The sequence below is a fragment of the Sturnus vulgaris genome, chromosome 14 (assembly GCF_052056855.1).
Source record: "Sturnus vulgaris isolate bStuVul1 chromosome 14, bStuVul1.hap1, whole genome shotgun sequence".
Taxonomy (NCBI): domain Eukaryota; kingdom Metazoa; phylum Chordata; class Aves; order Passeriformes; family Sturnidae; genus Sturnus; species Sturnus vulgaris.
This window is the reverse complement of record NC_142256.1, coordinates 15,058,495-15,071,631: the sequence shown is the minus strand read 5'-3', so window position 1 is coordinate 15,071,631 and position 13,137 is coordinate 15,058,495.

Sequence of the window (13,137 nt, the reverse complement as noted above, 5' to 3'; positions counted from 1 at the left end):
CCACACACTGCTCTGCTTGCTGCATCACCCCAGCTTTTACTGCCACTAAATTTCCACTCCTCGACCAGTTTCAGCAGAATGTGCTTTATTTTGCAGAGTGATTTTGAAATGTACACAGTGGTTTGTAGAGGTGGGATGAAAGCCTGGCATGACTCAGGATGGTGATCTCAGGGAACCCACCAGGGGCACAGAGTGTTCAGCGTTGTGACAGGGACACCCCAAGAGTGACAGCCCCTGCCCTGGATGGAGTCAGCACCACCCTGTGCTGCAGGGATGAGATCTCAGGTGGTGTTCCTTCTCCAGCAGGGAAATCCTTGCATCCCACAAATCCATTGATGTGTCAGGATTTTAATTTGATTTCCCTGATCCACGCAGCTGCCCAGGGTTGCCCAGCAGAAGGCTCTTGGACTGAGGCTGTGATGTGACTTCAGTTGTCTGGAAGCAACAGCACAGGAACATCTTCCATGGTACTGGGGCCTCCTGCCTGCACCACAACATTCATTTCAGCCTCCAGCCCTTCATATAAAGTATCATCAAATAATTTACAGGAGGTGTCAGTTGCAGGCTACAGCCAAAAGGGAGGTTTATTTAAGGCACTGTGTGGATTGCTATACAAGATCCTGATGGATTATTCCTATCTGAGAATTTACAGATATTGCAGGAGCATGGCCAACAATTTGGATTAGTTGAGATTAAACTCAGACTGGGTTGGTTTTCCTCCCTCAGGAAATCTCAGCCCTAGGTCCACTTTTTGAAGACAAGATGTAGACAAAAACAACTTTTACATTTTCCAGCAGGCACCTGAAGTACTTTTCCATCAATCACCTTTGATATACAGAGGCAGAAGTGAGAGCTACTTCATTAAGAGCCCTCACACATAACTGGGTACATTTACATATTAATCAGAGAGCTGAGCTGCTAATCTTTCTATCTTATATGCTTCTGTAATCATTAGTCAGAGCCAGGTGCTGTTAAATACTCCAGGTACCACCAAGTGCTCTAAAATCAAGATGAGTGTGGATGACAGGGGAAGGTTCAGATTTACAATCCTCCCTTAGAGCCAAGCACTGTTAGCTTTGCCAGGGTAACAGAAATATGCATATCTAACATCAGGAGCTTTAATCCAGTGGGAGCACTGAGCGAGGTGAGGCTTTCCCACTGCCAAGACACTTCAGTGATTCCCACAGAAATAAAGGCTGGTTCCAGTTCTGCCTTCTCCAAGCTCTTTGTTACTATCTGAGCAGCACTGGACACCTAGCACCAGACCCTGGGAATAAAGGAAGACAGAGAAACCATCTCCCTCCACTCCTGATAGCCCACAGCCCCACTCTACTTGTCTATCAAGGGCAGCAGCTGCCCCACATCTTAACCCAGGGCTCAAGTGGGATGGGAGAACTCACCCCCAGTTCTTACCATAGAATCATAGAATCATGGAATTCAGATTTCAGACATCATCTTGTTTCCAGCCCCCTGCTATGGGCAGAGATGTCTTCCTCTAGACCAGATTCCTCAAGGTCCCATCCAACTGGAACACTTCCAGGGATGGGGCAGCCAGAGCTTCTCTGGACAACCTGTGCCAGGGCCTCACCAACCTCACAGGGAAAAAAAAGATTAGTCTTTCACAAAGTTCAGATGGTTTTCTGGACAAGATTTGGTCCCTGGGTAAATCAGTCACAGCAAAAGTGGTTGACACAATGAGGGATGTGTGGAAACTCCTCCACAGTCAGTAGTTACTGAGATGGACTGAGATGGACTGACATGGAACTCAACAGAGGATGCAGTCAGTGGCTCCACAACCAAGCTGCTGCTCACAGTGATGCACCCAGCACCAGGCTCAGGTACAGGACAGTAGTTGCTTGGTTTTCTGTTTAACCTTTTTATTTGCCATTTCAGCACATGCAAATCCACATCCTCAGCTTCACCTCCCTCCAATCTCCCTCCCTCCAGCACCTCTCACCCAGCTCTCCACCTGGCTTGTGTGCTACCTGGCTTTGAGCTGCTGAATTAAATTCTCTCCATCCTCCAAGAGCAGACAACGCTGTGAGTTTTAACCTTTGGGTGTGAGGCTTAATGTTTGTGTGCCTGTTCCTTGGCACCACATGTCACTGTTGCCTCCACTCCAAGGCCAGGTGTCCAGGGAACAGGGACAGCCAGTGCCCAGTGGTCACACACTGACAGCTGCAGACTACACAAAAACCACAAACACCTCTAATTACCTTTGCCAAGGAAGTGAATTGTGGTACAGCTTCCTCCTTGCAGAACCATCACAGTTTACATTTCCTGGGCTTTAGTCAAACCAAAGAAAAACAATGTGTGTGGCTTTAGTGATCACACAAGCTCTGCAAAGCACTCTGATCTTCCCTGCTTTGGGCCTCCAAGTTTTTTTACCACTTCCTCAAGACTAAAAGGATGGAAAGGTTAGCCAGATCCTGATGAATAGCTTCATGCTTTTGCCGTGGAACAGCATCTGGGTTACCTTCAGCTCTCAGTGCTCACAGTGGCACCAGGCTGGCCTTGCTGCCTTGTCACAGTGTGAGCTGGCTTGTACTGGGCAGTTAATGTGGCTACAAACAGGAGAAGCGGCCTGGCCTAATAGACAGGCCCCCAGAGACCAGAGATAGCACAGAATTGGAGATAGACAAGGATGTGACCCAATGAGTCCCAGCCCAAGCTGCAGAGGCCATTTGTCAGAGAGCTGAGCAGCCTGAACTTTGAACCAATCACAGATGCTTACCCGGGAACATTAAGAAAGGTATTTAAGGTGAAGTCAGAACAATAAAGAGGCACCTTGGCATGTTATTGGTACCTCACATCTCACCCCCATCTCCTGGTCTCATCACTAGGCAGATGGATGCTCTACCACTCACATGGTCCTGCCTCACTTGCCTTGCTGGAGCATTCCTGTGAGTGCCAAGAGTGACTCTGCTTGGGCAGACATGGAAGGTTCGAGCTGGCCTCTTTCCTGGAACGCAGCCCAGTAATGCCTGCTTTGTCTGGCTCAAAACAGAGGGATGTGCCCATGGTGAGATGGGTTTTAAGTTTTTCTGTTCTGCTTAGGTGTGCTTTTCTGTTGTGCTTGGGCGGTGAAAACAGCCCTATTCCAGCTAAGGACTCAAGGACAATTTCTTCAAACTTCAGGCCCGAAGCATAAACATTGTGAAAAGGGGAGGGCGGGCAAGCAGGCAAGCAAGGAGGATGAAACTTCACGATTTGTGACTATTAATTGGACAATTGACTCCTGCATGCAAATGGACTAAAACCTATAAAGGTGTGAGATCTCGTGACCAAGCCCTCTTTTGCTTCCATCTTAGAGCCATCCAGACAGGGGCCCCGATTGTGGCACTGGCACTGCCAGGGTGTGGCCTTTGAAGGCCTCTCAATAAATATCCATTTATTCCCCTTAACTCTGTGTAGCCTCTGTTCCTGCTCCTCTAGGCATGAGCACAGCTTGCTTTTGGGCCACAAAGAATGCAGTGGGGCAAAACCTCCAGCCCCTGAAACACCAAACTGCTGAACGATGGTCGCATTACCACATTTACACAGGGCAGAACATCTCTTTTCCTTGCAGAGCAACAGCAGCAGGCATTACCATAAGGGAAAGATGGTTACACCAGCTTTTGGAGTCTGGTTACACCCGACAGGTGGTGGTAATGTGGGGATTTTCATTTCACACATGAACCATTAACAAATAAATAAAAGAGACCATGGAAAGCATTTTTCTCATAGAAAACCAAACTTTCTCTTGCTGGAAGATTTAACCTTTGCTGTGGTTTATTAGTTGTTTCGTTTTGCAGTGGAAAGAACCTGTCTTAATTGAACTATGCTTCAGCTGCTGCTTCATTCTAACAGCATATATTGGTATTTTCCTATAAAAGTCCAAGGTCACATGAGCAAGACACTGGGGATTTTCCATGGGATAAGCCAAGAGCAGACAAGACAGGAAGCAGAGGGCCCTTGGTCCTGCTGTTGTATAGGGAAACAATGCTTCCATCTGGATGTACAGAGTGGATTTCATGGCCTTTTCTATTGCTCAAGAACAGATTCTCCCTTTCTTGCAGGAAAAGCTGAGTCCCCATCCTGATTGAGGAAACCCTAATTTCCATTTCGTTTAATTGTCTCTTTGCAGCTGCAGGGAGCAGCACCCTCCTCCACCTGCCTGAGCCCCAGAAGTACTCCAAGGGGAAGGAAAGGTCCAGCCCTCACCTGGGGGAAGGAGATAGAGTTACTTTTAAATCATTAAGTACAGTTAGCTTCCAAAAGCTCCACTGCCCCCCAGCCCTCAAATTACATATATCACATGAAATTTGCACTGGCCACTCCTGGGAAGGGCAGATGAAGCTCTTCTTTCCCTTTTCTATCAGAAAAGAACATACAGCCAGAAATACTCGTAAGGCCAGCTATCCTTCAGACAGTAGATTCCACAAGTTATTCCCCAACAGCGTGCAGCACAGATCTGCCTGTGTAAGTGGCCCCATGGGGACTGTCACATGCCCCTTCACAGCACAGTGCTGGTACAGGACAAATCAATGCAATTGTGACAGTGAACAAAACTCATCTTAACACTCACATTTTCCAGTCTTGATGGAGCCTCTTGAAACCAGTGGAATTATGTCCTTTGCCATGGGTGTCTGCATTACACTGATCCATGGGGCTTGTGGAGCACCACTGAGTAGTTCTCCCTTTTGGGCTGCACAAAGGCCCCCCAGTATTTAGCAGCACCCAAGGGGGTCCAAAAGACCAAACATTGGGTGTTGTCTCCAGGGGAAGTAGCAGAGATGCTTTCTTGTCCAGCCCCTCTATTCCACCTTTTCGATTTATTTATCTAAGTGCTTCCAAATCTCCACTTCCACCAAACCATTACTTCATCCATGAGGGAAGCAGATACAGTGCTCCTCTTTCCCCTTCAGCATACATCAGGATCTACAAGTGACCCAAAGCACAGAGGGAACAACTCTGTGTATGTTCTTGGTGGCTGTGTATGGCTGGAAGTGCCCTGGGGCCCTGCAGGGTCTTAGTTCAAGGTAAATTGTAGAATCACAGCATGGTTTGGACTAGAAGCACCTTGAAGATCATCAGCTTCCAACCCCCTGCTATGGGCAGGGATGTCTTCCTTCAGACCAGGTTCCCCAGGGCCCCATCCAACTGGAACAGTTCCAGGGATGGGGCAGCCACAGCTGCTCTGGGCAACCTGTTCCAGTGCCTCACCACCCTCACAGGGAAGAATCACTTCCTAACATCTCACCTAGACCCACCCTCTGACAATTTTAAGCCATTCCCCTTGTTCTGTCACTGCATGCTCTTGTCAAAAGCCCCTCTCCAGCCAGAAGGTGCTATAAAGTCTCCCTGGAACCTTCTCTTCTCCAGGCTGAACAGCCCCGTCTCTCAGTATGTCTCCATAGGAGAGGGACTCCAGCCCTCTGAGCATCTCCCTTTGTATTATTTTTCATCTGGGTGTGGGACTTACCTTCCTCTCTCCCCTTCTGTGAAAGGAGAGTTGGAAAAGGCTGAGATGCAGCTCCCTTGGGAAAGCCAGGCTTGAGCAAGAGGGGGAACAAATAAAGGGATTAAGAAAAGTTTAACTGTTTTTCTCTCCATTATACTTGCACTCCAAACATAAATAAGATGCTAATACTAGACTTCAGTGCTTGCAAATACAGCATGGCTAGGTTGCAGTTCTGAGTAGAGGGCTCAGAGCTGCTGCTGCCGCCGTACCCAGACACTTCTTGCTCTTCCGTGCAAGCTTTGATGGCAGCTGATGTTGCTCTGTGCCTAAAATATTTTAAATGGCTAAGCCACCCCAAATGTCTTGGCAGGGAACAAGTGTCTTAGAGATAGATCACATTGCTATTTCTGGACTGTTCTATAAATATGCCTTTTGTCTGGAAACCACCCTCAAAGACAGAGGCCAAACCTCTGCCTAGCATCTCACCTCTCCTTTTTGCAACTGGCCTCATTTCTTCCCTAAGCAAAATTCCTTCTGGATTAAAAACAAGTTCTCCCCAGCTACAGCTATTGAGGGAGCTGGGAGTGGGCAGGAGTTCACCCTTCCACTCAGTGCCTGCTGAGTGTGACCTGCAGGGAGGTTTAGGTGCATTTCCTAGGGAGAGGGGCTCCTACTGCAGGGCTCCTTGGGGCAATTTCAGCACCTTCCCCAGCACCAGCAAACAAAGTCCATTCCAGGGGACTACAGGACTGTCCCAGCAGTGCTGCCCCTGTTGCTCTGGGGCCCTATCCAGGCTTAACTCACTAATCCCCAACATGCTGAAACCCTCCCTCCATGTCCCAGGGGCACAAGGCACAGCCATGAAGCATCCTGGAGCACCCTCGAAGTGGGATCACCAGTGGGGCAGCACAAACCCCGTAACTGCAAAGTCCCACCTGGGACAGGGGGAAATTCGTGTGTTCACTGTTTCCTTCCTCATCCACTGTTCTGCTTTGCAGAGAGCCAGAGCCCAGACAGGCTCCTGCTGCCTCCTCCCTCTGGGACACAGGGATTTACCACCAAGCAGCACCTCTTGCAGCACAGATTTACACAGCCTGAACCCTTATTTACACTTCAATTCTGTCACTGCTCGTGCACAAACACAAATCTCATTGCTTTCCCCAGACACTCTTGCCAGCAAGGCTGCACAGGTTTTCCCCCTGGCATTGAAGAGTGAAGTGCTGCCATACTAGTAGCTAGATATTAAAAATAAATAAATTGTGAAAAAACACAGCAGCCAGCAGCTCTGACTGAAGATTAAGAGATGTTTGGATTTACAAAGAGACAGTGCTTTAACTTAAGCACCTGAGTTACTGATCACAGTTATATGACTGCTCATCTGCTTTGTACTTGAATTAGATGATGCACATTTAAAAATCCATCCCCAGGTGAGTTCTGGGCCTTTTTGGAGATCTGGCATCAAAGCAGCAGACAGACAGGAGTCAGAGGCCATGCAATGAAACATGGTAATCACTCACTGAGTGCCATCACTAATGCCTAGTGCTTTGAACACAGTTCGGAACAGAAATGCAAATCCCTACTTTTTATTAGTGACCCAGTACAAGCTACTTCAGTCTGACCACAGAGATGCAGAGTGAGCAGTTAATCAGAACAAACATTTACTTGAGTGCCTGAAAGGCTGCAGTACTCCAGAGCAAGAACAAAGCATTCTTTTTAAATCCTTTTTTCTTTCCCCTTCCTGAACCATCAAGAAAGGTCACAAAACCTTTGCAGTCTTCTGTCACAAGCCCAGAATACAGTGGGCTTCCTCTCCAGCCAGCAGGGTCCTATGCCAAGATGGTGAGTGGGTATTCACATCCAGGCTCCAGGGCATGGAAAGCAGGACAGACAGACTCCCACAGGATGGAGCCCAGCCTGACAAAATATAAATGTCAGATGATACCTGATGGGACTGATCTGCCTATCCCCATCAATTATTGTGCCCTGGGGACAGCACCCTTGAGCTGACCCCACCTGAAGACTTTTTTCCACCACCTTGCAGTCATTTACTCAGGACAGACCTAAATCTTTTTCCCTGCCTCCCATGGGGCAGCTGAGTGGTGTTTCCAGTGTGTCCAGAAAAGGGCTATGGAGCTGGGGAAGGGTTTGGAGCACAAATCTGAAGAGAAAAAGCTGGGGAGCTCAGCCTGGAGAAAAGGAATCTTGGGGGACCTTACCACTCTCCAGAACTGCCTGAATAGAAGTGGCAGTTGGGCTCTTCTGCCAGGTAACAAGTGACAGGATGAAAGGAAATGACCTCCAAGTGTACCTGGGTAGGTTCAGATTGGATATTTGTGAATATTTCTCTGCCTGAAGGGTTGCCAAGCATTGAACACTATCAAGCCCGGGGCAGTGGTGGAGTGCCCATTCCTGGAGGGATTTAAAAAACATAGATTTGGCCCTTAGACATAGCTTAGTGGTGGCCTTGGTAGTGCTGTCTTAATGGTTGGAATTGATGGTCTGTGTTAGTTTTGCTTTGCCTGGTTTTTGGTAGGGGGCAAGGCCAAAGAGGCGGCTTCTGTGAGAGGCTGCTGAAGTTTCCACCATGTCCAGCAGAACTCTCTGATGGCTCTGAGGATGGACTTGCTGCTCACCAAGGCTGTGCCAATTACAGAGGTTGGTAACGCCTCTGTGATAGCAGATTTAAAAAGAAAATCAAAACAAAGCAGGGCGCAGTTTTTTCTAGTCAGAGAAGAGAAGGAGATGAGAACACGTGAGGGAAACAACACAGTGGCACCAAGGTCAGAGCAGAAGGAGGGGCAGGAGGTGCTCCAGGCACCAGAGCTGAGATTCCTCTGCAGGCCCTGGAGAGGAGCGTGGTGAAGCAGCTGCGCCCCTGCAGCCCATGGGGACCCACGGGGGATGCAGAGATCCACCCACAGCCCATGGGATCCATGGGGGATGCAGAGATCCACCCATAGCCCATGGGATCCATGGGGGATGCAGAGATCCACCCACAGTCCATGGGGAAGGTGCCCAGGCTGGAGCAGGGGATGCCTGGAGGATGCTGTGATCCAGTGGGAGACCCAGTGGAGGGAGGGGGCCCTTGCTCCCAGGCAGGACTGCACCCTGTAGAAAAAGTGACTCATGTCACTGCAGTTTTGGGAGGACTGTGTGCCCATGGGAGGGTCTTACCTTGCAGCAGGTGTGGTCAGGCTGCTGCTCATGAGATTTGGAGCCATGCTGGAGAAGTTCACCAAGAACTGTCTGCTGTGGGAGGGACCCCGAGGTCTCACAGGGGAAGGACTCCTCTCTCAGTGCAGTGGAAGAAAACCTCAGGTGACAAACTGATCAAACCCCCAGGCCCTCTCTCCCTACACTGTCAGTGGGAAAGAGGAAGGCACTGGTGGAGAAAAGGTGTTATAAAGGCTTATTTTACTTCTCATTATCCTATAATTTTGTTAGTAATAAATTCACTTTGCACCTCTAAGCCGAGCCTGTTTTGCCCTTAGAGTGTTTTTCTCCTAGTCCTTATATAAACTTATGAAGACTTCATTTTTTTTTTCTCTCCTCTGCCCAGCTGTGGCAGGGGAGGGTGAGTGAGAGGCTGTTATGGATGCCTGGTGTTTGGCCAGTGTCAAACCACAACAAGGTCTTAGAGATCTTCCCCAACCAAAACAATTCTATGACTCAGTGTTCCCTGGGCACACAGGGAACAGGGTCCAGCACTCATGGCCCCTCACCCAACAGGGGCAGCCCCCAGGGAACACAGCACAGGGTACAGCTGTCAGGGACAGAAAACACTATTGTGCCCAACTGGGAGAGACGACCTAGGGACTGGAGGTGCTTGACTAAATCAGTTTTTAAATCATCCGTTTACTTCTTTAAAAGGAGGGCACTGCTGCCCAGCACACTGGAAATCCACAAACTCTTATTTCCACCCAGGTCTCAGCTCTTGCCCACAGTTGACTGGTTGTGGGATTGGAGTCATCTGCAACCACTGCCCCATCCCAGTGCCCAGGGACTCCCTGGGTCCTCCCCTGTGTGCTCTGTGCACACAGGGACTCAAACTGGCCACTCTCACTTGCAGGAAGGTTTGTACCCATAGATCCTGCAACACCAGCAAAACCCCTCTCCTGTGTGGAGAAGGGCTGAGTGTTCATTTGTGGGATCACACAGAGCTGGGGAAGAGCCAGAGCCTAGCACAGGCCTTGGAGCTACTTTTCTCTCATCCACTGGGGTTTGAACCAAGACCTACAACAAGCAAGACAGGGCCTCTTGTTCATCAGAGGCACACACGAGTTTGTGATTAAAGAGATTCATAAAGCTGCGAGAGACCAACGGTGAGGAGCATTAGAGCCCCACTGCCAGGGGAAGCTGTCCTGCCACAGGGGCTCATTCTGTGCAGGTAGGAGCTGCCTTTCCTGCCTCACCTACCTGAACAGGGCTCCTGCCAGCTCAGCATCACCAAGCAGGTTTATGCAGAGCTTTCTGCCTTCTGTGGCTTCCCAACTTCCTTTCCATTTTAGTGATTTTCAGATTTTCCACCCAACACTAAAGTTTCCTTCAAAGCCCATGCTTTTAGAGCAGTATTAGCAGTTTCCTCCTCAATCATATCTCTCTCCACTTGCTGGCAGGCCCATTTTCCTTAATGGCTTATTTTCCCGGGATATGTGTGGGTCCACCGAACCAACAAATAACCAGCTTGACTGGTATGAACAAATTTTCCTGTTTCCCCCTTTCTTACAGTATTTTTTAAATTTCCTTACCTATACCTCATTTGATTCTTATTCCTCCTCTTATCTCCTCTCAGTCTGTCCCCCAAACTCAGTTACGAAAGGGACACTCCAGCTCATCACACCTGACAGGCCAGCCCACAGCTCGCCCCATGAATGTCACAGCTCCTCTCACACTGGGTTTTTAGGTGGATGCCCTGTACAACCCATAGCACTCCCCACCCTCATTTATGGATGGAAGACAAACATAGAACTCCACTGTGCAGCAGAGAAACAGCAGAAAGGAATCTGAAGGCTCCCAAATGAAGCAAGCCAACTGGTACTGTCCATCTTCCCTCAAGCCATTTCCTGCCCATCTGTCATGAGGTTGGGCAGCTCTGACACATCCCTGCCTCTGAGCTAGCTGGGCTCCCAGAAATTGGGAAGGCCAGTGAGAGAAGACTGTAGCATCTCCTCAGTACCACTCAGTATCACTGTGTGATGCTGCATGTAGGGATGTGCCCTAATATTGTGAAATGTCTACTTCTGTGTTCTGCTGTGCTATTCAGATGTATGCAGTGGAATTCTGATTTTAATTTGCACATGAACTTTTAAAATTGCAGAAGGTGGTCTTTTGTGATAGAATGAAGGAAATAATAGGAAATCACAATTGAAATGGGAAGCTCCATGTGGTCTCCAACATGTTGCAGGGAAGCACAGACTTCACCACTATTGAAAGATACTGTAATGATTTGAGAAGATCTGTTCAATGGTTTGGACCATTGAATCTGGCACTGGAGAAGATGTGTGTATATCAGACACCTCAGTCATTCCCACAGCTCAGCCTTCTGTTGAGCAGTTGCAGTGAGAGAGGTTTTTGCTAAAATTCCACTGTGGAGTGAATTGAGCAGCTGATGGCACCTGCTGAGCCAGTACCCAACTCTCCCCCCCTACACAAATCTCTGCATGTTCACATCCACACTTCCCATCCAGAAACAGCTGTGACACAGGACAATACACGTGGCCTCACCAACAGCCTGGGAAAGTGCTTACAGAAGTTCAGACCCCCATCCCTCCATTTCTGCTGCACCCAGAGCACTGGTAGAACCTTTACTGTCCTGCTGTGGGGAACGGCCCCACTCAACACAAATTTGATGTCATGGAGTGTTGAGAACTCACCTCTGCAAAGCACTTCCATGATCCTCTCTGAGGCAGGAGACACTGTCCTGCATAGTTTCAAGGAGGGCAATAAGGAGAAGTTTAAAACCCTCCCAGCCAAAGCTCTCCTGGGCCTGTTTCCCTGCTGATGGAGGCCACCCATTCCCGTGCTGCCCCAGTTCACCAGCCACTCCCAGTCCACCTCCAGAAAACTGCTGGCTCTCCTCCACAGCTCCCCAGCCCAGAGTCCCTCCTCAGTGAGAGCCCTGGAAACACAGAGCCACCAGCTCAGCGCCATGGCCATAATGCTCTGTAGAGTGGCACTGAAGAGATGCAATAAAATGGATCTAGTTACATGAAGCACAAAAGGGAAGCAAAGAAAACCAAGTCATCCAAGGTGTTGCAGTCATTTCCTCAAGGAAGAAAAGGGTTTTGCTCCCATTTCCTCTAGCATTTATTTTATCATTCAAACAATGCCTCACTGATGGAAAGAAGAGCCTGCAAAATTTTAGTATGGCTTAAAACAAATCCATCTACAGAGCCAAGGAGACTTCAACTACCATAGACAAGGTGGAGATAGAAACAATTATTTAATGGAAACCATCTCAAGTTGGATAGATCCTAAATTCCTTGTTAAATGACAGACTAGTTCTAATTGGTGCAGGAGTTGGCATTACTAGTTCTAATTGGTGCTTGGGAGTTGAATACTTAGTCAAAGTCAAGTTGAAAACTACTCGAATTTTAAATGAAAATTGTGGGTTTTTTTCTTTTCCTATGCCAAGAATATATTTGACAATTAATTGTGCAAATGTTGAATGAATCAACAAATTGCAACAATTTGAGAAGAAATGGTTAAGGAAAGCAATAAAAAGTTAAGGACAGCACTGCGCTCAGGCTGCCAATTTCATACCCAAGGCTGAAAAGAACAGATGAAGTTAAGTGCTATTAATGAAATTATATAGCTGTATATTTTCTATCATCAGCTACCTGGCAGTAGCCCTGCAGTTTCCCATGTGACAGCTTTTAGGCTTTACTGGATCCAGAGGGTCTGTGGAGGCCAAGGTGAGGTTGGGTGCTCCCAGACACCACTGCAAGATGTCTGTCCTACAGCTAGGCCAGGCAGCCACAAAGCGGGGGAAATAATCAGTATTTCCCAGGCTGGAAAACTTTGTTGTTGTGACAAATCCATTCAGAAGACAGACTAAAAGAAAATGTGATGAAAATATGTAAAGTTGAATGACTAGCTTCTGTGGAACTGTCATCCCAAATTCCTGCTGAACATCCTCAGACTTTTAAATTTATTTTTCTTTTTAGCTGGTGGGCCACTGAGAAGATATGGCAAGACATATTAGCAGAGAACACAATCCAGAAGACATTGATACACACCTTTTTTTGCTGATGATTCAGAGAGAATATCTTCCTAAGGCCTCAGCTACAGACCACTACTAAGTGGTGAGGACCTCCCACTTTTAATTATTACCTTGAGAGGGGCCCTACAGGAGAAGCAGGGAATGGTCACTGTGATGGAAATAGAAAAACCAGCTTACACAGCATTCATCCCCACTGATCCATAATGAAATGTGGATCTGAAACAAGCCCAGATAGTTCCCCAGAGACATCACAGTGAGAATATGGAATTTATACTGTAATTCGAGTCTCTTAAGGGAGCCATGGTGGTGGTGGCCATGTATGCCCAGAACACCAGGGAGACAACCCTGCTGCTGCAGGGGTCACTTCAGTTGTGCAAGCATAGGCGTCTCTCAGGCTACTGCAGGACCTACACGGAGAGATAAAAAGAGTATCTGTATAGCATAAAGCACCACAGCATTCACTTCTGGGCTA